The sequence below is a fragment of the Melanerpes formicivorus genome, unplaced genomic scaffold (genome assembly GCF_026170545.1).
Source record: "Melanerpes formicivorus ecotype bairdi unplaced genomic scaffold, bMelFor1.0.p_v2 SCAF_53, whole genome shotgun sequence".
Classification (NCBI taxonomy): domain Eukaryota; kingdom Metazoa; phylum Chordata; class Aves; order Piciformes; family Picidae; genus Melanerpes; species Melanerpes formicivorus.
In genome coordinates, this window is record NW_027142405.1 from 3,170,743 (window position 1) to 3,193,696 (window position 22,954).

The 22,954-nt window shown below is 41.9% G+C and overlaps 1 long non-coding RNA gene across 7 annotated transcripts in view; it reads left to right on the forward strand.

Annotated features, from left to right (window-relative positions):
- LOC137452436 (uncharacterized) overlaps positions 1-22,954 on the forward strand; it is a 160,396-nt gene that overhangs the window by 85,458 nt on the left and 51,984 nt on the right. The window contains exon 4 of one of the 7 annotated variants that reach the window (XR_010990084.1): positions 22,218-22,607. The exons of 5 other annotated variants lie outside the window; for them this stretch is intronic. This is a non-coding gene — a long non-coding RNA (uncharacterized lncRNA). Of the gene's footprint in view, positions 1-13,300; positions 13,658-22,217; positions 22,608-22,954 lie in introns of those variants that run through there. One more of the 7 variants, XR_010990087.1, reaches the window with a different exon arrangement.

The following is a 22,954-nucleotide window of genomic DNA, read 5'->3' on the forward strand; positions in this document are numbered from 1 at the left end:
GACCTCAAGGATTATCTAGTTCCAGCCCCCCCTGCCATGGGCAGGGACACCTCACACTAGATCAGGTTGCTCGGAGACACATCCAGCCTGGCCTTAAAAACCACCAGAGATGGGGCTTCTACCACATCCCTGGTCAACCTGTTGCAGTGTTTCACCCCCGTCACAGTGAAGAAGTTCTTCTTAACATCCAATCTGAATCTACCTATTTCTATTTGTTTTCTATTTTCCTAGTCCTATCACTACCTGACAGCCTAAAAAGTCCCTCACCAGCTTTCTTGTAGGCCCCCTTAAGGTCTTCTTGGAACCTTCTCTTCTCCAGACTGAATAGCCACAACTCCCTCAGTCTGTCCTCATGGGAGAATATAGGTAGAGCACTGAACTTCCATGGAAGCTCTTCCATCTGGGACCATCTGCAAAAGCTCACACTAAGCAAATGATTGTCCTTAACTAACTCCACCACTGCTCAACCTGCTATCACCTTCAAATCCAAGATGTGTTGGTACGTGTTGTATTGCGGGGACACGCACCTCATGTTACTCTCTGTGCGTACTTCATGTGCGCCCATAGGCCTGGATCCACGAGTGCCTGTGTGCATGCAGATAGATGAGCAGATAATCTGGAAATATTTCAAAGCAAGGGAAAATTTTTTCTTTCTTTCGCAACAACTTGGCCTTGGGATCTTCTGTATGTATGACTGACACGCTTGCCTGTTTTTACAGCTCCTGCCTTATGTCAATTTAAGCATCTTTCCTACACCTGGAGGAGTTCAACAAACATCAGCTCACAGGTGTCACCCTCCATGGGCTGAAGGCTGGCTCCAGAGAGTCTAGCCAATATCTGCTTTGGCTATTAGCAGTCTTGGAGAGGCCAAGCTCACTGTGTGGGGGGAAGCGGGGGGAGAAGAAGGTGGAAGGAAAAGGAAGGGGAGTGGGGGTGTGTGTGTACATGTATGTGCATGTGCATTTGCTGCTGCTTTAACTTTCCATCCATTTAAGAGTTTAAATACTAGTCAAGCACTTAAAATAACATTAGGACACATTCCAGCTTTCTCTGCCAGTCAGAGGGAAAAAATGTTTGAAACCCTGCATCTCAGCACCCCAAGGGCTTTATGATTTGTTAGGTTTAGTAGTTCAGAGGATTAAAAAGACAGAAATATTAGTAGAGAAAGAAGAGGAAAAAGTCAATGTATTCACTGAAGCAAATCTAATGGGTTGCAGGGCCAGAGAAGAAAAGGTTCTACTACCTGACTGAATCTTATTTATATTTTTTGTTCCACAATAAAAAATAATTTCCTAGACATTCCCTCCCCCCTCTTTTTTTTTTTGCTATGCTAGTCACATTTCCTAAATCCTTTATCAACGGCTGTTCTGCATATGAATGGGCTGTAATTGAACTGTCACATTCATGAAGGTCAGTAACCTTTCATTAGGAAGAATGTGTCTTTCTTGATAAATTGGAAAGTCCCTGAGGATTTGAAAGCATTTTGAAATTTTATTTCATTCTTTCAAATATACCTTAAAAAAATCTAACACCGATCTTTCTCTCTCTTTCTTTTGCTCCCTTTTTATAGCACTCTGGCAAACCCCTTGTCTTTGTCTTTGTCACAGGCAGTTCCATGCAAAATATTCAATCACAAGCTTTTACTGTCACCTTAAAAGCAAAATGGGAAGCACATGAGCCCCACCCTCAACCTCTTGCTTTGAACTGCAGATAGCTGATAGCTCTGCTTTAAAAAGAAAATAAATCAAAAAATCAAAACCTTGAGATAAGAGGTTTTGCCATTTTCTTGCCTCTTCAGAATGATTTGAGTATCTACTGTAAAGTCAAACTCTGTTGGTGCCAGTATATCCAGTATGTCCAAACACACCTCAAGTAGTGACAAGGCTGTGTGTGAAGAAACAAATTGTGGGAGAGAATTGTGCTTAAAAAAATATTACATATCCAGCCCTGCAGATAGCTTTCAATCTCTGCCACAGGTTAGCTCCATGCAACTCAATCTTCCATATCTAAGGAAAAGAAGCTCATCAGAGAAATGTTTTTGTATCTTGATCTACACTCTGACACAGCAGGGTCTTTGAAAGAATCCTTGTGGCTGCCAAACTCATAGCTGCTGCCAGAAGCTCAATTGCTCTTCCAGATTTCAATCAGAAAGTATGCAGCACGATGCGTGGAAATGTGTTGAGCTTCCCACCCTTACAAGTGCAAAGGTGTCTTCAGATGTCTTAAAAATACTACCAAGGTGCTGATCACAAGGGCAGAAGCCATCTATTCCTGTAAATCCCAAGACTAGGCCATGTTCTTGCCAGCTAAGCCTAAGGCTCATTTTCAGCCACTTGACCGACTTGATGTCAAGGGGTCAGAAAAAAGGCAGCTTGGTGACAAAGTCAGTCGTCATCAAGATTGAAACACCAGCATAGAAAAAGGGAGACTTGGTAAGTCGAACCAAGCATCTGGCCTTCTGTGTTAGCTAGTCAAATACTTCAAGAAGTTCTCCAGGGCTGTCAGAAGACCATTCTTTAATTGTCAGTCCCAACAAAACTGCGGCGATTAAAGATTCACCACTATAAAATGAAATACAGAGGAAAAAGGAACAAGGTATAATTGCCAAGCAGCTGGAGACCTTTAATGATGCAGGCCACACTCCAAGCTTTTTGGCTGGAAAGACAAAAGAAGCAAAGCACTTATTTTGATTTTTTTTTTTCTTCAGGAATGGTTGAAGAATGCTTTTATTAATTAGGCTTGACTTACTTTTCTCAAGTCCTCTCTCAACTAGTAGATGTCTGTTGAGTTTATATGCCCAGCTTTGAATAGGAATCCTTTACTGGAGCAAGATTATATTTAAATTCATATGGAGAGGGTATTTACTGAAAAATCTAGATTTCCTCTTATGCTTGTAGTTCTGCCACCACCCTCTAGACACAGAGATCACAGTGAAAAATAGTCAGGTATGCCCAGAAGCATAATTTAGCCTAGATCATCATCCTGATTAAGTCTGTCACTGGTGAAGCACAGGCACCTGTGATAACACTGTAAAGAAAAGGACCAGCCTTTATCAGTGGCGGAAGATAGGTGGCAAAAACTACCTAGGGCACTAAACCAACAGAAAAGTCTTCACAGACCATCACTTTTATTGCCATGTTCAGGCTACCCAGTGTAAAAGCCTAACTTAGAAACCTCTGCTAGAATGGCATCTAAGGTCAAGTAAGAAGTGATTCAAACTCCTACCTTCTGTGAGCAGCAGTCATAATGCGTGAAGTAAGCAGGACTGACTTATCTGTGTGCCTAACTTGAGTACCAAGCTGACTTTTTTTCCCCAGGAAGCCAAGGTCTAGCAACTTGGCATAAAAGGCAGTCAAAACTGCTCACCAGTTTCTTGACCTGACACGCTGTCATTGCTCCCATGTTTCATAGCAGGCAACAGGAATACAACTCGCAGCATGATCCTTGCTTTGTGGAATAAACAGATACATTCTTGTCGTGGTGCTTTTCAACTGCATGTCAGTAGATCACTCTGTAGTGTGCCCTTTTTCAAAGGCAAGAGACCCTAACTGCTTTTCTAGGAAGAGACTAGTAAGTAAAGATGTATTTTAATGTAAAGCTCTGTTTACAGACCAATTTTCTCAAGAGATAATTTAGAGATCATTGCTGGTTTACCCTCCTGCAATGTACCTGGGTGTGCCATTGATGTGGAGAACAGTTTCATGGAAGTGCCTCAAAATTCAGATACTTTCAGTTGCCAAAAATCAAGGATTAACTGCCAGTCAAATCACCTCAAGAGAAAGACTACAATCTTAGGAAAGAAATCTCATCCAAACAAGTATTTTTAAGATATTTTCTATCACACCTGGCTTAAAACACCCCTGGGGCAACACTTCTTATGGTGTACTATTGTTTCTCTTCTTAGATAAAAGGTTAATGGCCAAATGGGTGTGAGATAACTACTTAATAAACCTCTAGGGAGATTCTGTTCTAATTTATGCTCTTGTGTCCTCTGTCCTGAATATCCAAATTTCTTTTCTCACCTGCAACTGGAGGTAGCTTCCCACATCTCAGTACTTGGATTCATACGCATTCTCTGTATACCAAGGAGTTTGGATTCCACGATTTCAATTCAGGACTGTCTCAAATGAAGGTCTGATAACTGCATATGGAAAAAACAAGAGTGGTGGATCACATCATTATATATATCCAGACCAAAACAATGAGGCTTCTGAAGCACTCTGCACTGTATATAAAATACAAGTGGTTAAAGAATGTGTTTAGAAGTGTGTTAAGCATTTTCCAGGAAGGCACTTTACCACTTCATGGTTTTACAAAGAAGCACATCCATTAACATGGGAACCCTCTTGTTTGCATTTCTTAACAGCTGACATTTGTACCTTTGGAAAGAAAGTGAAGGGCATCTCATTGCCTCGTTGTTTAAATCAGTGTGGAAATAATAGGGATGATAGGGAATTGGAGCTAATTTCTTTTGTCTCCTATTCAGCAGATAATGGTGGTATGTGCAGGATGCTAAAGGCCAGGCAGAGGAGGTGACCTGAAGATGACTTCATTCTTATGAGGTTTATCAAAGGCTCCTGTCAGTCAAATGCATGCTGAGAGATTGGGGACTGGCCATCTGGTCCAAAGTTAATCAAAGAGGAAAAAGGAAAGTGAGGAGGTGAAAAATCCCCCTGTTAGCTTTGTGTAAGGTGGAGGGAAATGCAGGCAGAAGAGGGAACTTCTGTGTTCCAGCCACCCAGGAAATCCAGACTGCATGGCCGTGCTGCATGCAGAGGAGTAACCACAGCAGAGTGGGGTGGAGGAGAGTGGGGGAAAGGGAAAGATAGCATTATTTTGAATTTTCACTGAGATGACCCAACACCAGTTTTAAGTGGCAAGCCTGAAGGTCACTGCTGCTGTTAGCGCGGAGGCAGAATTGTTTCACTTGTCCTCAGAAAAAAAAAACAAAAGAGGGAATGACTGACTCACAGCAGGGAACCACTATAACATAAAACACAGTTTTCTCTCAGACTCAGACCTCTTTCCTCTGAGTTTTTGTTTCTTGACAGCAGGAATAAGAAGTACAGCCATGCCACCTTCGTGTCCTGCACACACCACCATACCCAGCTTCTCACCTGCTAACTCCTCCACCCACTGGGCTCAGGACCAGGACTAGTGGTTTCTGAGAGATTTATGTAATTGGCCCATAATGGCTTGCCTGTCAATACATTTTGACACCCTGTTTAAGCTCAGAAGGCTATATATAGAGGGAATTTAACAGCAAAGGGGTTGGTTTGGTTTACACTGAGAGGGCATCACACAGTGCGTCTAAGACTGAAGACACCAATCAGACGACTGAAATACTGTTTAAATCTGTGGTGTGTTACGTAAAGATGCATTTCACCATAATGCATTCTGAAGTAAAACACTCGAGTGTGACAGCCTGTTAGTCTGATTTCCATAACCAGCCCTGTTCAGCTGCTCGAATCAGCTAAATAGAGACATATTTTTAAAACTACAAATGTCCAGATTGTGAATCCCTCCCTCATGCTGGCAAGTAGTCATGTTAATGAGTAGTCTCCTTGACTCCAGGGGAAAAATTCTTGCCAGCAAAGGTTTCACAATCCCAGCCCTAAACATTTCTAAAATGATTAATCTATGTGAATTAACTTAAAACAAGAAGGGAGAAAAAGAAAAAAAAAAGAAAAGAAGGTTAAAAACAACAAAAAGAGGAAACATAGGAAGGTTCTTTTGAAGGGCTGCAAATTAATGCTGAGCACTAGAAGGTATTTTTGTGGACTTAGGCAGTGGAAGGGATGAAAGTGCTGCCTCTAATACACACACACACACATGCTATCTCTAGTATGCACACACACACACAACTGTGAAGAGTTTGGCTGCTTTATGTACCTGAGGGCGGAATTGACTTCTCCATTAAGTTTCCATGCTGCTTCCTTCTTGGGTGAGGTCCAGTGAGGCCCCCATAGAGAACATATGGGAAACAGTGGCAGTGAGTTCAGCTCTACCTGCAGCTTTGCTGGGCTGAGTCTCCTCCAAAGTCCTGTTTGGGAGCACCTCTTTGCATGGCTAAGCACAGTAAAATAGTACTGTGACTAGTGACAGTGGAAGCAGCAGGCCTTTAAAAACCAACCCAAACCTTTACAAAGCACCTAACCTGAAAGAAACATAACTGAGGATTTCAGCCAAGAATCCCAGAATCACCAAGGTTGGAAGAGACCTCAAAGATCAAATCCAACCTGTCACCACAGACCTCATGGCTAAACCATGGCACCAAGTGCCACATCCAATCCCCTCTTGAACACCTCCAGGGATGGTGACTCCACCACCTCCCTGGGCAGAACATCCAGCTGTGTCTGCATACATACACTATACCCTCAGCTATATGCTGCTGACTGCCCTCATATTTTTAGTGAGGTTTTTTATTAATGGTAAACAACCTCCTGCATGCTAGACAGCTTGAAACAGAAAAGTGAGCAAGGGCAGAGATTGGGAGGCCTTGGATTTTATGGCTGCTAATGGCTGACACAACCTTTATGCACGGGAGTAAAAGTCATAGTATCGTCATAGTATCTGTTAGGGTTGGAAGAGACCACAAGGATTATCTAGTTCCAACCCCCCTGCCATGGGCAGGGACACCCCACACTAGATCAGCCTGGCCAGAGCCTCATCCAGCCTGGTCTTAAACACTTCCAGGGACGGGGCCCCAACCACCTCCTTGGACAACACATTCCAGGGTTTCACCACTCTCATGGGGAAGAACCTCCTCCTCACATCCAGCCTGAATCTCCCCACCTCCAGCTTCATTCCATTCCCCCTAGTCCTATCACTACCTGAGATCCTGAGAAGTCCCTCCCCAGCCTTCCTGTAGGCCCCCTTCAGATACTGGAAGGCCACAATTAGGTCACCTCGGAGCCTTCTCTTCTCCAGACTGAACAGCCCCAACTCCTTCTGTCTGTCCTCATAGGAGAGGTGCTCCAGTCAGTGAAGAATCTTGTGGGCATCAAACACACACTGCAATTTTACTGACCCTGGCTTGTACTTGCCATCTATGGAACTTCCTTACCTGAGCTGTGATGACAAGAGAAGGAAGGCAGTTAGCAGCAGTATTTGTTTATTACTATTTTTTTTTAATCTACACAGCTCTAAATCCAAGAGAAATATGACTAAGAAAATGATCTTTCCTAACCCCTGGAAAGAAAATGCAGCCATGTGGATCCCAACATAAAAACAAGCATCTCCATGCCTCAAGTACTGTGCCTGCTATTATTAAAACTCACGAGCAACTACAAAACAACCCTGTTTCTGTCTTTACAGAGCAAGACCTGCAGACATTTACAAATGGGTTGACAGAAAAGTCAGCAAGGAAATTTCGCCAGAAATCTGCTGTCACCTGGGTGAATTGGGGAATTTTATCAGGCAGAAAGCCATTATCATATATTTGGTTCCCCTTGCCCAGTGTCCTGCTGGATCTTGCAGAAGGGAAAATCTTTGACTTACTCACACCTGCAAAGATTTCTAGTCTAACCCACTGGTTGGATATACAGGCATGAACACACTTTCATCAGCATGGCCTCCTTCTGGTGGGCCTAAAACAATGTGATGTATCAGGTTAGATAATGCCTTAAATGAAACAGTAGAACCATTTTCTTCAGTGGCTGAGATTAATTCCAAAAGCAGGTAGGGAATTTAGCTGCATATCCCTAAACTGATGGCAGATAAGTGACTACATTTCCTTGAAGACACGGAGAACATGCAGCACTGGTCTTTTCCTCATACACTCTACATTTCTCTTATTTCTAGTTAGAACCCCTTCCTGAAGAATATTTTCAATGCTATTCTCTGTTAAGCTGCATGGTCAAGAACAAGCATGCTGAACATATGCTTTAATGCAGTAATTCAGAGAATGAGTTTTCTTTCAAAACACTTCAAAACAGCAAGGAGTTGGGGGAGGGAAGTTATCAGGATGCTGGAAAGCACTAATACAATTTATTAGACAAACCCTGTGTGGATGCAATGGCAGGTCTGCTATCAAAGGCAAAAACCTTCAGGCATTTTACATCCCATAATCCCAATGAAAGCCTGTTTTTGTAGATACCCTGCAGTTCATGAATCACTGACTGAAGCATACAAAATCCCTTGTTTAAGTAATTACAGTACAATACACAAATCTGCGCAGTGTCTGATGTTATATAAAATATTCCAAGACTCAAAACTACTACTAAAAAAAACCAACTAACCAACAACAAAAAAAAAAAAAAACCAAGAAAATCCCAACTGGAATCAAGAGTGTTTTGCAGTAGGCTTATTTTGTGAGGTAAGGAATGCTGTGATCTAATCATATTAGGTCTGCCCCAGGGACTGGAGGAGGTCTGGCAATACAGGGACCCAAGCGAGCCATGGACAGAGGACAGCTCCTGTTTCCAGACGTTGTTCTCCATTTGTTTTCACTTGGGCTTCAGTACACCCTCAAGCTCCCATTTGTACATAGTTGAATGGTTTTGTTATTGCCACTTTAGTTTTCAAGCATCAAAGAACACAGAAATGTCTCAAATCTCAACCCTGGACCTTGGCCTTCATGGAGTAATGGAGCTGGTTTCCAATTCTTGAATGAACAAAAAGCCTGGTATGTTAGGAAGATGCCTAAATTCCACCAGGAAGTATGAAGTCTCAGCTCTGTACTTAGTTCTGATTTATCTTCACACCTGGGCAGTTTGGTTTCAGCATTGATCCATAGGTAGAATAGACTTTCTTGAATGAAGAGTTCTGATTTGCTTGGTTTTGGTTTCATGTACAGACTGCATATTTCAACAAAGCTTGTGCCCTTTGTCTGGTCTGTAAGTCAGACTTGGAGTGACATGCAGGTGGCATTCTGCCAAGTCACTTCCAGATCTCACCAACAACTGCCAGTCATACAGACATAATCAGAGCACCAATGAAAATGTAGAACTGTAGTATGATTTACAGAGCATGATGAATGCATTCAATTCAGATTCATCAGAAAATACTTTCTACTCCTCCAGCTAAAATTCAAGGTGTGGCAAAGGTACAGCCTGCAGAAGAGGAGGCTCAGGGGGGACCTTATTGCTGTCTACAACTACCTGAAGGGAGGTTGTGGCCAGGAGAGGGTTGGTCTCTTCTGCCAGGCAACCAGCACCAGAACAAGAGGACACAGTCTCAAGCTGCACCAGGGGAAGTTTAGGCTCAAGGTGAAGAGAAAGTTCTTCACAGAGTTGTTAGCCATTGGAATGTGCTGCCCAGGGAGGTGGTTACCACCTCATGCAAAGACTGTCTCTGTTAGGCTCATGTGGAGATCTCAGGACAGGCTGTTTAATTGGTCTAGAGTTCTTTTCTGAAGAAAAGCAGAGCCATGATGCAGAAGGCTTTCCTGGGTTAGGTCTGCCTTTTGCTACACAAAGAGCACAAGCAGTTTGAGTTAAAGGCATAGTGAGGAGTTTGGCAGAAATTTGGACTGCTCTGTATATGGGATGTTGTGATTCCTCCAGCTGCAATTCCCTAGGATGCATTTCACCGAGCCAACACCTGACAGGAAATATTTAGGAGGTTATAAGTCTTCTTTAGAAGAAAATTACAGCAGAAGGAGGTCCAATATAACAACTAAAACATGAGAAAAAGGTTTCTCACAGTTTGTGTTCTAGGTGCCTGGCTGAAATTTTGGCTCCATAAAAAGTCTTTTGCTCTGCACTTCTAGGAGGCCAAGTTTGTCAAAGTCTAGCTAGCTTTCATATAGATTTGATTTGCTGTATTGCCTAGGTTCATAGACAACGAAGAGTAGATTCAATCTCACTGTGAAAGAACAAACAGCAAACACCGAGATGGAAAACTGGTTTGCAGATCTCTATGCACCTTGGCAGGCAGCCATTAACTAACATGAAGGTGTCCCCATTCTTCTCATTTATAGGATTTTTTCACTAGAGGCAGGAAGGAAGAACTTCAAGACCATTTTTTGACATAATTGATGTGTCAATGCTGATTTTTCTTTAAAGAGTCTCATTGACAAAACAGAATAGCAACTACTATGACTACATAGGTTGTTTAATCGCTTTAATTTGAGAGCAGAGCAGAAGATCCAGCTTTATAAAATGGGTAGTGTACAGGTGTTTTGCTAAAGTAAATAAATAAATGAATCCCTGACTTACAATCTAGAAGGTGGGAAAGAAAGTGTGCAGTTTCTTCACTCCCACCATTTAATGTTCATTTAACAAATTATTGCAGTCAAAATTGCAGCAGTAATATAAACAAACAAGTTAGCCAGTATCTGAACATAAACCCCATGAAAAAGATGGTAAAATAACCAGGGAATTTCTTAATTATGAATGTCCAGTGCCTAATGTCTGCCTTTTCCCCATGTTCACACTCTCAACTTGAATGAGTACTGAAATGTTGAAATGATTCTGCATCCTGGTAGGGTGGCTGAACTCATGATTCATAGTTTCATAGTTTCATTCAGGGTTGGAAGGGACCACAAGGATCATCTAGTTCCAACCCCCCTGCCATGGGCAGGGACACCCCACACTAGATCAGGCTGCCCAGAGCCTCATCCAGCCTGGTCTTAAACACCCCCAGGGACGGGGCCTCGACCACCTCCCTGGACAACACATTCCAGGGTTTCATGAATGAGATTAGACAAGAACTTCCAGAAAAAATCAGGTGTTAATCTGTGCCTCTTCTCCCATGCTTCTCTTAGCAGCCATCCTTCTAAAATCTAGAGAATGAAATGTTCATCGAAAGAAAATGGCATTAAAAAGACAGATAAGAAGTGCACAGCTCTGCTAAGAGCTATATAGACTTGGAACAGTCTGTATAGTCACCAAGCAAAGCAGGGATCTTTGGTCTTTTGTGGTGTATTATGTGACCTCAAGAAAATGAGATGGAAAGGTAAATATACAAAGCAGGATTTAGTATGGTGCTGGGGGAAGAGGGACAAAAAACCCCTTCTCATGGCTGTCAGTAAAAAAGAGGGTGACATACAGAGTTAGAGGAGGGTCAATAAATCACCAGCCTTATCTTGCAAACAGAGCCTGTGACTTCAAAAATTAGTTCATTTATTCTGCACAATTAAATTTATTGAAGTGTGACAGAAAAAGTTGAGCAGTCGCTGATGCAGAAAGGCAGCAACAACGGAGGCAGGCAACTGATTGAATGACACAATTAGTTGATTTTATTTATCAATATAATTATTGAATTGTATTTATCCTTTTTCACAGACTTTTACCATTATTAGAGCGTGGTCCTCAAGGGAAAGAATTAGTTCAATTTTCAGTTGAACTAAATGTGATTATAGACCTGCTAATAAAAGAAAAGTTCTATAAAGTGCTACACTATCTTGTATTCAATGTCACCCCATGACTGCAGGCTCTGACTTCCAGAATTCTCACACATAAATGCAGTAAATTGAATATGAATTGTGAGTGTACTACATTCCTTAGATGGCAACTGAACCTATGTTTGCAGGATCTCACATTGATGCTACCTCAGAGGAGTCAAGATTGATTATAAGGTTTAAACTCAGGGATATATTTCTTTGGAATGGCATGGCATGGCATGGCATGGAATAAACCAGGTTGGAAGAGACCATCAAGATCATCGCATCCAACCCATCATTCAACACCACCTAATCACCTAAACCATGCAACCAAGCACCCTATCAAGTCTCCTCCTGAATACCTCCAATGATGGTGACTCCGCCACCTCCCCAAGAAGCCCATTCCAATGGGCAATCACTCTCTCTGTGTAGAATTTCTTCCTAACATCCAGTCTGAACCTCCCCTGGCACAGCTTGAGACTGTGTCCTCTTGTTCTGATGCTGGTTGCCTGGGAAAAGTGACCAGCCCCCACTTGGCTACAACCTCCCTTCAGGTAGTGGTAGAGAGCAAGAAGGTCTCCCCTGAGCCTCCTCTTCTCCAGGCTATGCAACCCCAGCTCCCTCATAGGGCTTGTGTTCCAAACCCCTCGCCAACTTTGTTGCCCTTCTCTGGACACATCCCAGCAAGTCAACATCCTTCCTAAACTGAGAACATCTTTCCTAAACCGAGAGCACAGAATTACAACACTGTTTGTTTTGGTACACACTAAAAAATTATAATTCCAAAGCTTCTGAAAAAAAATTAAATATCCTTGATACAAGATAAAAGCTGTTGACAAATTAGAAAGGTACCTGTTATCAAAAGATAATTCTTTTCCTGTCCAGTCCAGTTTAAAACTATCAAGACTGCTCTAAACTGCTCCGACTCACATCTTGGCATGTATTTTTTTGTCATTCACATTGTCTGCTTTGGTTTTCGACTAGAAGGGACAGAATGAGAAACGTTGGACCTGACTCACTCACATATTCCATTCTTGCCTTCTACATACACGAGGAAGCAAGCATGTGTTCAGCAGTAAGCTATATAATAATTCATGGCCTTTCTCACAGGTTCAGGAAATTAGACCACATGCTATTGCAAGTGTCTAACTTTTCCAATGTTTTGAAAGACTATTTCCATTGCAACCAGCTTATTCAGTTCTACCCTCCACTTCCATTCCATAAAAATTAATTTATATGCCCTGAGAAAAAGACATGCAGGCCATTTTTCTAAATGCTGGTCACAGTGTCATGGAGCATTGCCTAAAATATCCAGAAATGGACAAGGTCCAACACAAATCCATAGCCATAATAAATACGTATGAGTATTATTACTTACAATTAATAGCTGACTTTGGGTGATAAGATACTTGCAGATTTCTCACTGACTTCAACAACGTATTCCTGTTACTGGAATCTTGATGTCTGTGCAGGCTCAGAATGTATTTTGGGAATTTAGTCTAGTGACTTCTGCAGCAATGGGCAAGAAGGGAGATTTAGAGCTGTAAGAGGTATGAATTATTAGAGCTAATAAAGTGGATCTCACTGGGACTATTCGAGATAAATTTGACATGAAATGCCTAAAGAAAAAGGTATCAAAAGAAAGAAAATCACATATCACACATTTTCTTTTGAGCATTTCTTTTGGGTAAAGAAAATGGAAAGATGATTCTCCATTTATGGAGAATTATGTATCCCACTGGGGCCTGGAGCTGATGGAAACCAGTCCACAGCAGAACTATGTGGTGATCTGCCCACTTCCAGAGACACAGAAGGAGAGGTGGCCTTCTCTCCAAGGAGCCTTTGCTTTAGCATCAGAAAGGGACAGATGGGGAAAAGAAGGGATCAAAGAACAAATGATAATTTTAATAGTTTAATTGACTGAAGATGTTTCTGCTTGTGCCATGACAAACAGAATCTCTGTTGCTTTTGCAGAAGAAAATGGCAAACTTTCAAGGACAGACTTCTTACAGTCTCTGAAGAATTCAGCAAGGCTCTCATCAGCAGGGAGAAGCTGCGCATGAGTACAAGAAAAGGCCTTCTAGACCCAAGTGACTAGTCAGCAGTTTGATAACTACAATTTCACTTTTCTGTGGTACTTTTCACTCCAAGAACCCCAAATCATCTTACAAAGGAATAGCGTTCTTGTGTTATGAGATCCCAATTTGGCAGGTAAACCCCCCTTAGCCAGAGCCCCTTGAGAAAGAAATGCTTTTGAACATAAACCAGCTGGATTTTACTAGAATAGTTAACTTCTCAAAGCAGTGTAAACTGCACTGACAATCACCATAAAATGGGTGACATAAATGAATTTTTTCCTGCCTATTGCATTCGTACAAGGATGACTTCTGGTCTGGTTTCATTCAGTTTGGTCAATAGTTGGACCTCAGCAAGCCGTTCATAGTCTCATCTGGTTCCTACAAAGCTTATTCTTACCATCCCAAAGACACCTGAGTGTGGCTGCTTTTTGCTTATCTCTGCTGTTTCCTAATCCACCCACTGCATTGGAGACCTCTCTTACTGAATGATTTCTCCTCTCTCTCTGCCATACCCAACCTCTGCTGTGAAATCACCTCCTCCTTGACACTCCTGCATGGATATAAAGGGTAGGGAAGCCCATCTTCCTTTCACAAGGGCTGCAGTTGAGCCAACTCTGTCTTTTAAAAAAGAAATCTAATCTAATCTAATTTAATCTATAAACTGGGAATAAAAAGAGCAAATGATGTCTGTCAGACTTTGGCATTATCCTAATTTTCCAATTGGGAAACAGAAGCCAAGAAAGGAAGACATCCAGGCTAAAAAAAGATTACCTGGAGACCTCTGCCTTCTGAGATGCTTTGCCTGTGTCTCCAGACTCACTTTGCTATCTTACATAGCATGCCCCAAAAACTTAGACAAGTTCATTTTAAAGTCTTTTCATATGCTGGAAACTCTAGTAGAGCTTGCACACTCATCATTCAAAAGGAGTATGTGAATATATAGAGCATTGGGCTTTATCCATCTGATGTACAAGATTTTGTGTCTTAAAAATGTCACAAGCCTGGAAGATGCTTTCTTCCACCTACAGCAAATCAGCATTGCTTTGTTTTTCTCTCTGCTTTCCAAAGTGAAAAAAAATTAACCAAGGCAGTTTTGTTCGTGGATGAATTTGATTTTTGACTTTATGATTTTCCCTGATCAACCCCATGGACTGCTGCAGAGCTATCAAATCAATTCCAAATCAATGTTTTCTAAATGATTATTTACCTACAGACAGGTCATAGAGGCCTGATGGCAATATTTTCCTCTCCCTTCCATATGCAGAATCCTTACTCAAATGGACAGTGTGCCTCAGGTTTCCAGACTACTCACCAATTCATCTTTTCTTAAAGCCATGTCATACATAAGCATTAATGTGTGGCACCAAAGCTGGAGAAACTTTTTGGAGGAAACACATTAACTGAATACATCAGTAAGAACAAAATACAGAGGAACCCTAAGTGTATGAAATTCCTGAGCCCCTCCAAAACTTTTCAATTAACAGAGGCTCAGGCAATGGTAAACAGCAGTTCTACAGAGCACAAGGAGCAGTCATTTCATCTTTCAGTTTTCTTATGGAAAAATTGAGGATTTACTAGTTTTCCTGAAACACTCAGCACTCTGGTGCCTCAGGAGGCTGCCAAAAACGATTATTCCAGGCCTAAAACTGGGTGAGCTGGAGGAAAGGGAGAAGATCACAGAGGTGAGACCACAGCATGAAGGTGTGCGCTTGAACCAGTAGAGTTGCACAATGTATCACCATGTCTCAGCGCTCCTTTGTATGGTTTCTGCTGGATTGAACAATGCTTCCACTTGGACCTGTCCTGAGTTTGAACACAAAGCAAAATTCCATTACAAGCTCAGCTCTGTCAGCTCCAGCTTCCTACAGTGCTCTGCCCATCACTTCCTGTGCAGCTTCACTCAAATTATAAATGGATCTGCATGACAGATCTGACATTATTCTAGACTGAGCTTAGTTGGTAGAGGGATGGATTACTGCTTCTTCAAGGTTATTCACCTGGACATGACAGTGAGCTTTTTGCCAGTTGCAAGGGGCAAGACCTGGAGCCAACACAACTGAGAATTAAGAGGAAGGAGGGCCAGAACTTTTCACCCATGTCTCCGATGAGACTGCAGACAGCAGAATGTTCTCAGGGCTTACGCCATGCTTGCACAAAGTTTGGCAAATAAGAAATATTAAAGGAATGCAGTCTGAAATAGCCAAGTTATAATTACAGATTATTATGGCTAGAAGTCATATCCTAAAGGAAACGGGGAAGAAACTGTGGTTAAAAAGGACGCTTGAAAGCGCCTGTGGGAAGTGTTTGTTCCTGTGCCTAATTGCAAACAAGATAAACCAATACAGAGCAAACAAAATATTCCTTCCCCTAAAATTATCAGAATCTTTGAACAGTAGGAATCCCACTGGTCTGAGGTTGAGCAAAAAAATGCTTTGAAAGAGTGAAAGAGACCAATGAACAGACTTTGGAAGAAGAAATGCTGCTGCATTTAACATCCATTACTTGTCTTTATAGCATCTAAGATATCAGAACATGGTTTGGCCCTCATCACTGCATCTCAGTTAACAGAAGCTGGTGGCCAATAGAGCATCTCTCTCATCAGACCCTCCTTGAGGTGGTCAGCAACAATACAGAACCAAGCTGTTCACAGTGGTGCATGTTGGGAAGACAAGGCATAAATTAAACCAAGAGAAGTTCAGACTGCCATAAGGATATTTACTTTTTTTTTCTCTGAGGGCAATCAGGGTTGCTCAGAGGTTTTGCTGCCTTCTTGGAGGTTTCTAAAGCCCACCTAGATAAAGCCCTGAGCAAGCTGATATCATCTCATGGCTGATCCTGCTTTGAGTAGGAATTTGGTCTTGAGACCTTGTGCTATATTTTCCAATCTGAATTATCCTGTGATCCTACCTGCAGTGAAATCGTTTGCCTACTGCACATTCACGGTATGAGAAAAGAAAGCAATTCTGCATTTGGTAGCAAGGACTCATGGTGCTGGAAGAGTCCAAGGGGATGAGATTTAACACATCCAAGTGCCAGATTCTACACAGTGGCCACAACAACCCCATGCAGTGCAACAGGCTGGGGTCAGAGTGGCTGGAGAGCAGCCAGGCAGAAAGCAACCTGGGGGGTACTGGTCGATAGTAAGCTGAACATGAGCCAGCAGTGTGCCCAGGTGGCCAAGAAGGCCAATGGCATCCTGACCTGTATCAGGAACGGTGTGGCCATAAGGAGCAGGGAGGCCATTCTGCCCCTGTACACTGCACTGGTTAGGCCGCACCTTGAGTCCTGTGTCCAGTTCTGGGCCCCTCAGTTTAGGAAAGATGTTGATTTGCTGGAACGTGTCCAGAGTAGGGCAACAAAGCTGGGAAGGGGTTTGGAGCACAAGGCCTCTGAGGAGAGGCTGAGGGAGATGGCATTGCTTAGCCTGGAGAAGAGGAGGCTCAGGGGTGACCTTCCTTATTGCTGTCTACAACTACCTGAAGGGAGGTTGTAGCCAGGCGCAGGTTGGTCTCTTCTCCCAGGCAACTAGCACCAGAACAAGAGGACACAGTCTCAAGCTGCACCAGGGGAGGTTTAGGCTGGATGTTAGGAAGAAGTTCTACATAGCAAGAGTGACTGGCCATTGGAATGTGATGCCCAGGGAGGTGGTGGAGTCACCATCATTGGAGGTGTTTAGGAGGAGACTTGATGGGGTGCTTGGTTGCATGGTTTAGTTAATTAGCATTGGATGATAGGTTGGACTCAATGATCTCAAAGGTCTCTTCCAACCTGGTTAATTCCATTCCATTCCATTCCATTCCATTCCATTCCATTCCATTCCATTCCATTCCATTCCATTCCATTCCATTCCATTCCATTCCATTCCAACCTTTTTTTGTAAGGGTCAATTCAGCACTACTACAATTGTATTACAACTGAGATTAAACTTAGTTGTGTAATACCTCTGTATGAATACCCGAGTTTGCCTTCACGTGTCAAGAAGCAAGCAATTTCCTGCACAGAAAAGTTGGCATGCTGCATGTTGCATCACATACTACATACAGTATAGTGTTTTGCTACCATGAAGAAAAAATACCTGCACACGTGAAATGAAACTTTATCTCCTGTGGCTGGAGACGTTCAAATATCCAAAGTTCCATCAGACTCTTCCAGCTCAATGCCATCTTCCCTTGCATTTCTGGTGGATGAGAACATAAGAAAATGCCATTCCTTTTACAGCTAAACCATGCTATTACTTGAACTGCTTCTGAGATATGGGTACTGTTTGTTCTCCTAGCAGCAACTTTGAGGAACTCAGTCACATATTGCTCAGAGAAAATACAGAATAAAAACAAGCTGCAGTTTTGGTGGAGATCTTAATTATAAACACAGAAGGTGAATTACTTTTTCTTCCAGTCCAGAATGTCCAGCCTGTGCAACACAGCAGGAATTTCTAACCCTTCTTAAGTAAAGTCACTGATGCCAGATATTTTGTGCAATGATTTCAGCAGTGAATGTCAAATCTCTCTCAAATATTTGCATGTTTCTTAGCTCCTAAACTGACAAGCTTTAATTTAAGCAGATATGAGTGAAATCTGCCACAGCACATGTTAGTTAAGATATTTAAATGATACAGTCCACAATGAAAAAGAAACAGAGCACATGCAATCCTCATCAGAATCAGTGTGGCAGAGGCTCTTCTCATTACAGTTACTTAAACAATAAATTAATTAAAACTCTTCAAAAAGCCCAAGTCCAAAACTATTCAATATGTGTGGGAAAAATGCCACACTCTTGCAATCTGCTCTTCATAGAAAAAATGGCAGTCCTCTCTATTCATCTTTGCTCTCATCTTTAGTTCTATTTTCCCTGCAGAACTCACATGAAATATATAATACATAACCAAGCAATTGAGGCAATGGAAAGTGCAGGGGTACTCCTGCATCACACCTGTGAGCAAGCTCATGTCAACAGACTCCAGCAGTGTAGGTAGTGGTAAACTTAACTGGGAGTCTCATAAGGTTGCTAAAAGTATTCCTGGGTCTTTCTGTCATGAATCCTTAATATACCATACCCCCTTCAGTCCATCCTTTAGGGTTTTGCCCATCCTTTATAGATGCAGTAAGTTTCATAAAGCAGAGATATGCCCTTTTGATTCTAACTTTACTCAGAAAAGCCCTACATGTAAGTAGCTATCTATCTATCTATCCATCTTTCTTTCTTCCTTTTCTTTCTTTCTTTTTCTTTCTTTCTTCCTTCCTTCCTTTCTTTCTTTCTTTTTTTTTCTCTCTTTCTTTCTTCCTTTCTTTCTTTCTCTCTTTCTTTCTCTTTCTTCCTTCCTTTCTTTCCTTCCTTTCTTTCTTTCCTTCCTTCCTTTCATTTCTTTCTTTCCTTTCATTTCTATCTATCTGTCTTCTCTCCCCTGAAGCCTTTTAAAGCTGTTGGCACATTCCAAACTGACCTAGTAGATAACTGAAAGATAAAAAGATGAAATTCCACAAATATTGGGGAAGTAAGAAGGCAGATACAGGAAGTAATTGGAGTACTCTTAACAAGTGAGACTTCTAAAAAGAACTCTTATGAAATATTTATTAGTAACTGGAGAATTCCCAGAAAAGCACTTTCAGGAGTCACCTAATCACCACCAAACTTTGGGCTAAAGCCTTCTTAGACAAAGGATAATTCAACCACAAGATCCAAAGCCATTGAAAGCCAGACTTCACATCTGCCACTCAATTCCAGTTATCAGACCCTGCTTTCAAGCCTTGGTTTGGATGGAACTAATTCATTATCTCCACTTGTCAGTTCAAATCCATGGAGGAAAAAGGACTGAATCCACACCTGCAGTTAGGTGCCCACAGTGCCATTTGGAGAGAGGGGGCAGGCCTGATGGCAAGGAAGTGATCTTCTGTCCTTCCCTTAATCAGTGAGTCTTCCTCCAGGGAACTTACCAGGGCACCTGTAATTTTTCTGCTGAGCATGTCCAGAAACATAACTGTCATGACTATATTGGGCCAAACATCATGAGGCCTTCCTAACCCAAAGGCCATTTGGGACTTATGAACTAGATCTATTGCTGTTGTTCACTTAGCACACAGCTGGCAGGGAGGAGATAATCCTGTTCATTCAGTCCTGTTACACAACTGGCAACAGCTCAATTCCTATGGTTGAGTGAAACTGCACAGGTGGGACTTTCGTTTTTGGATCTGGTCACTTTCTGCCCAAGGCACCTACATCCCAGGCAGCTTTCAGAAACATTCTCTTGATCTGAATCCAAGGGAACTGAAATTGGCAGTGATGGAATTGGCATGATGATAATGATTAACTACAGATGCCCTGTTAATGCCCTGCTGAGATGATCAGTCAATAAATAGCCATTTGAAGATAAGTGCCTAAGAAAATGGAACATAACTGGAACATGCCAATCTCTCTCTCCACTGACTGAAGAAGTAGTCTAGACTATTAAACCTCTGTCTGTTACACAGGGGTCCTTCTGACTCCTAAAGATCCAACTCACTTCTGAAATCTTTTGAACTTGAAACAGTTCTATTTTTAATAACAATCCAGACAAACTTGTCAGATTCAGACTCTATAAATAATGTTCACATCTCTCCACTGTAAATTTAGCACAGAATTTCAAGCCTTACTTTTCAGATGCTAAATCCTTTTAGTAGAAAGCTTTTTACATAATAGAATCTTCCTTGTATAACACATCCATGAATTACCTTCAGCGATAGGGGATAGTCCAAAGATCATTTCAACACTGCTGATTGGTTTCTTAATTAAATTATTGTACTTTAAAAGAGATAAATAAATACTGGTCATAGTTTCAAGGGAAGCAAAAGTGGGTCACAGAACTTGAAAAGGATGCTCCATTAAACAAAACCAACAAAACACTGCTGTTTGCGAACAGCTTAGTGCGATCTGTCTCACTCCCCAGAAAATAACTGGAAACCCTGGGCTGAGCCTTCATAGAAGAAGGGGTCAATCAAGGGTGTTCTGTAAGGTGTGGAATGAGATTTACAGAAACATAAGCTCTTAGCCAGTTCATCATTGCACACTACAGATGTCCTAAATTAGGAGAGCATGAGGTGGGTGGATACATTACGCTGTTTCCCGAGAAGCATACTGGCTGAGTTGTTCTTGTTCCAGTTCTTTGAGACTCAACATCACATCTCCCAGGAATCCGTAAATCATCAGCAGGTGATATTTGTTGGCTGTCATACTACGGACAGTCAGAGCCTGTTACAGCTTTTACCAGGCTTCTTCTGTTCATGATTTTAGAGGTCACTTCTCCAGGAAGCTGCAAAACAAACCAGAAACCAACAAGTAGCATAGCACAAAACAGAATTCCAGAGATAAGAGACATGCTGATAGTATAGTCTTTGACATTTACTGGGAGCATTGCTGAGCTAAATATCAGTCCTTTACCAGATTAATAAATGGATGTGCACTCTCTCTCTATTCACCTATGTAGCCCATGTCTGTGTAGCATATGAACACCCATAGAAACATCAGCAAACTTACCCTCATTGCCTGCTTTTGAGGTCGCAAAACAAAGAGATTAACAGATTTGTCTGAGGTCAGATGAGAAATACGTGGCAGAGAACAGCCCCCCCCCAAATTCTAGTTCCTCATAACCATAGCAGAAGCATTTCTGTTATAGGGTCCCTCTTTAAACTGATACATAAAATGCTGTTACTGATTGTATCTCCATGGCTGCTGAGGTGGGAACAAGATCTGTATCGAAGACAACTATGTTGGACAACAGGGAAACCTAACTGCAAAGAAATGGGACAGGATATTCACAGCAGTGCTGTAGCATATCCTTCATATAATTGTGTTTTGGTTTTTTTGAAGAGTTGATTAATCTCAGGAATGGGTCTTCTGAACAACTGAACTAGCTTGTTGTCTCCCAGACTGCAAACATGACAGCATAGGATATTACCTAGTTGGTTGCACTATTTTTAGTTTTGCAGTGCATATCAGAACTTGAGTGGCAAACAAGTAATGGTGACATTTATTATCGCTGCAGTAAAGTGGTGATGGGTCTACTTCTAGTGTTTCAGAAGATATACAAAATTACATACCTCATCAAGTTATTAAAACAAAGGTTCCAGGACAGGCGCTCTCAGCAATGCTGAACCACAGTAAGTGGAGTGTGACGGAATGTTTCCACATAAAAAGACTAAGGCTTTGGCATGGATGGTAGGGAACAGATAAGGTGTGCTGAAAACTAAAGCAACTTGTGTCAAGAACCCACAAGATCAAAAAGCAAATGAAACTGCCACATCTGCATGGAAGATGTCACTTGTTATGTGCCCAGCACAACTCCTTTTTTAATCCAATGGAGTATTTCCAGCTGCCTTCAGGAGCTTGGGCTTGGCTTCCACTTACAGAGTCACAGAATTGTTAGATTTGGGAGGGACATCAAGGATCATCTAGTTCCAACTCCCCTGCCATGAGCAGGGACACCTCACATTAGATCAGATTGCTCACAGCCACATCCAGCCTGGCCTTAAAAACCTCCAGGGATGGCACTTCTACCACCTCCCTGGGCAACCTGTTCCAGTGTCTCACCAGCCTCATGGGGAAGAATTTTTCCTAACATCCAATCTGAATCTACCCATTTCTATGTTTGTTCCATTCCCCCTAGTCCTATCATTACCTGACACCCTAAAAAGTCCCCTTCAGATACTGGAAGGCCACAAGAAGGTCTCCTCAGAGCCTTCTCTTCTTAGAGAAAGTGACCCAAACCCAGTATTTTATAAGGAGCTGAATTCCCAAGGAATGCCATGAAATTTGGCACCCTCCAATGGAGTCTCTTGTTACAGCACATTTGCATGGGATTTCTGAACCTCTGGAAGTTTGGACATCCAAAGTCACGGACAACTAGCGGCTGCACACATGCAACAGGTCAGATACTGCCAGAGAGCACACAACTTACTGTACATGCACTTAGCAACTCACAAAGCATAAGCACTATTGCAGAGGAATCACATTTCTGAACTGGGTCTTCTAGTTAAAAAAAAACAGTATGAAACTGTGCATGTATACTTGACTCACACGACCCAGCTATAATTTTGCAATGCATCTTCCTCCTCTTCCTTGTTTGGATGGGATTTGCCTCTGCCCTGTTTATAGAGATAAAATAGTAACAGTGAAACAGTTGACATAAAGCATGTGTTCTGAATTATTTATGTGTCTTTTGGTGGGCTGTTTGGTTTGGCTTTTTTTTTTCCCCCCCTTTATTTTTCTTTTAAGGGAACAGTTTAAAAAAAAAACAACATACAACAAACCAAATAAAAATCATCAAACAACAAAAAGAACAGAAATAGCAAACATACCTGCCTAGCTATGCAGAAGAAATAGACTTGAGGATCCAGTAACAAATCATATAGACAAGTGTCAAACTGTGGTTGGCGTTTTGTGGAGAAAATGCATGTAACATCATGTATGGGTATGTGAGGTTTCCATGGTTTAAACAAACATCACCATATGCTGCAGGTCAAAAGAAAAAAAAGGATAAAAACCCAACCCCCAACCCCCCTCCTCCCCCCCATTTGTGTGT